This window comes from Colobus angolensis, unplaced genomic scaffold, assembly GCF_000951035.1.
Source record: "Colobus angolensis palliatus isolate OR3802 unplaced genomic scaffold, Cang.pa_1.0 Scaffold356, whole genome shotgun sequence".
NCBI classification, from domain to species: Eukaryota; Metazoa; Chordata; class Mammalia; order Primates; family Cercopithecidae; genus Colobus; species Colobus angolensis.
In genome coordinates this window covers 378,456-381,217 of record NW_012116888.1, presented here as the reverse complement: position 1 = coordinate 381,217, position 2,762 = coordinate 378,456, and the positions used below count along the sequence as shown (strand labels likewise).

At 41.6% G+C, this 2,762-nt stretch overlaps 1 long non-coding RNA gene across 1 annotated transcript in view; it reads left to right on the top strand.

The window, feature by feature from the left end:
* Window positions 1–804, top strand: part of LOC105519642 — a 2,129-nt gene extending 1,325 nt beyond the window's left edge. The window contains exon 2 of the long non-coding RNA XR_001003003.1: window positions 73–804. This is a non-coding gene — a long non-coding RNA (uncharacterized LOC105519642). The remainder of the gene's footprint in view (window positions 1–72) is intronic.
* The last annotated feature ends 1,958 nt before the right edge of the window (window positions 805–2,762 follow it).

The following is a 2,762-nucleotide window of genomic DNA, read 5'->3' as shown; positions in this document are numbered from 1 at the left end:
ACCTCGTGATCCGCCCGCCTCGGCCTCCCAGAGTGCTGGGATTACAGGCGTGAGCCACCGCGCCCGGCCAAGGGTATTAATTATTGAGAGAAAGTGCCCTTCCCCCACACTCAACTCCTATGGCAATTGTGAACTCCATTTTACCAAGAACATTTAAGTGCCTCAGCATCTGTGTGATGTAGTGGAGCAGGTGCTGGCATAGGTACTAGCTGAGATGATGTGTCACTAGCTCTGTGGGATGATTGCCACATACATGGAACACCTGGGAGTGCTGGAAATGTACTGAGATTGAAGCTTCAAAGTGTGTTTTCATTCACAGTAGAGGCTACATCAAGCAAGGGAGAGGTCCAGCCCTCTTGCAGGTGTGGTGAGAGGCTCTACTAGCAAAGACACAGGCGCCGGAGTGGGTCCCATGTAGCATGTGGGTGCTATAGAGAAAATTCAGTGATATACATCGCTCTGATCCTGGACACAAAATCTGTACTGGAGAGGAAATGACTGCTGAAATAAGGCAATTGTATGAATATTTAAAATGCCTGGAATACTAAAGTAAAGTAATGATATTTCAAGTGTTTTTGTGCCCTTTCATTCTTGTTGTAGGTATTGACTGTCCTAGGATATCACTGGTCATTTAAATTCACCATATAATTAGCTGGGCGTGGTGGCGCATGGCAGAGGCTGAGGTAGGAGGATCGCTTGAGGCTGAGGTGTGAGGCTGCAGTGAACCATGTTCGCACCACTGTACTCCAGCCTGTGCAAAGAGCGAGACCCTGTCTCAAAAATAAATAATAAAGTAAATATAAATCCATGATGCCGTTACTCAGGGGTAGACAGACTTTCTGTAAAACGTTGGATAATAAATCTGCTAGCCTTTGCAAACCATATAGGGCCTTTTTTTTTTTCATACTTTTTGTTTTTCTCTCCATCTCTTAAAAAATACAAAAACTGTTCTTAGCTCATAGGCCACATAAAAGCAGGCCAGATGTGGCAGTAATTTGCTGACCCCAGGATACTACCCGATACATAAGCCAACAGATTGTCCTTTAAAACGGGTGAGCTGCTCAGTGAAGCACTGAGAATATTTCAGCTGCCAAAGTCCCAGCCCATCTTTTCTTACATGTCTTGTGTATCGAGTTCTTGCAAAGCATTTCACCAAGGCCAGGTTTTTAAATACCTATAAACCTCACACACCTCAGGTGCTCAGTCTTGTGGATAGAAAGAGTTTCATTAATGCAAATTGTTATTAACTTGTAACTTCTTGTGCAATAAGGCTGAATGCTTTGAACATCTTTACTTTGTATGGCTGGCCTGCCTTCTGTAGCCACTTCCACTTCCTAAATACACCTCTGGCACAGGAAAGGTTTCCATGCCAGAAGCCCAGAAGCCCTGGCACCCCACTCTGAACAGGTTTCACATGCAGCATGACACATTCCCAGTGGACTCAGCAGAGATTGCATGGGCACGGTGCAGGGGGCAAGCAGACATGGACCCAGGCAGGCAGCTACTTAGGCGCCTGAGAGTGGACAGGTCCAAAGCCTTTGGAGAATTTCTCTTAAAGACTGGTCCCACTTGCTGTCTTTCTCCTTAACCTTAAGTTCTCCCATAGCCCAGAAGTGTAGTAATATTTTAAAGGTGTTTTCCCCAAGGCATCCCTCCATATCTTAGTCTATTTTGTATTGCCATAACAGAATGCTACAGAGAAGTGTATTTGGCTCATGGTTCTGGAAGATGAAAAGTCCAGTATCAAGGGGCTATATCTGGTGAGGGCCTTCTTGCTGCCTCATAGCATGGCAGAAGGCATCACATGGCAAGAGAGGAAGGGAGTCTAACTCATCCTTTTACCAGCGACCCAGAGAAAGAAAGAAGGGAGGGAGGGAGGGAGGGAAGGAAGGAAGGAAAAGAAAGAAAAGAAAGAAAGAGAAAGAGAAGTAAGGAAGGAAGGAAGGGAAGGAAGTTTATAAAATAGAACCAAGTAGAAATTTTGGAGTTGCAAAGTACAAAAATAAAAATGAAAAATTTACTTGAGAAGGTTAAAAATAGGTTTGAACTGGTAAAAGAAGGAATCAGTGAATTAGAAGCCATTTGAGATTATTCAGTCTGAGGAACAGAAAAAAAAAACAGCCAAGAAAAATGATCAGTTCTTCAGAGACCTTTCAGACACCATCAAACATACTAACATACACAAAATAGAAGTCCTAGAATAGAGAAGTGAGAGAGAGGGAAGGGGATAAAAAATATATTGGAAGAAATAGTGGCCAAAACCTTTCCCACTTTGAGGAAAAACATTAGAGTGAATCCAAGAAGCTCAACAAATTCTAAGTAGGAAAGACTCAAAAGAGTCCACCTCAAGACACATCAGCCACTAAGAAAATAATTTTAAATATATACTAAAAAATGACGAGGAAACAGAAATGTTACACTAGAAAATACATATTTAAGAAAAGAGAAGGAAGTAATGAAAAATAGAGGAGAAAAAAAGGCAAGAGGCATAGGAAACCAACAGTAAAATGGTAGCTAAATAGCTAAATCCTGCCTTATCAGTAATTTCATTAAATGCAAATGAATTAAATACTCCATCAGAAGGTAGAGACTGGCAAATTGATTTTTTAAAAAATCATGCTCCAACTATATGCTATCTACAAAAAACACTTCATTTTATTTTTATTATTTAGAGACAGAATCTTGCTCTGTTGCTTAGGTTGGAGTCTAGTGGTGTAATGATAGCTCACTGCAGCCTCAAACTTCCGGTTTCAAGTAATCTT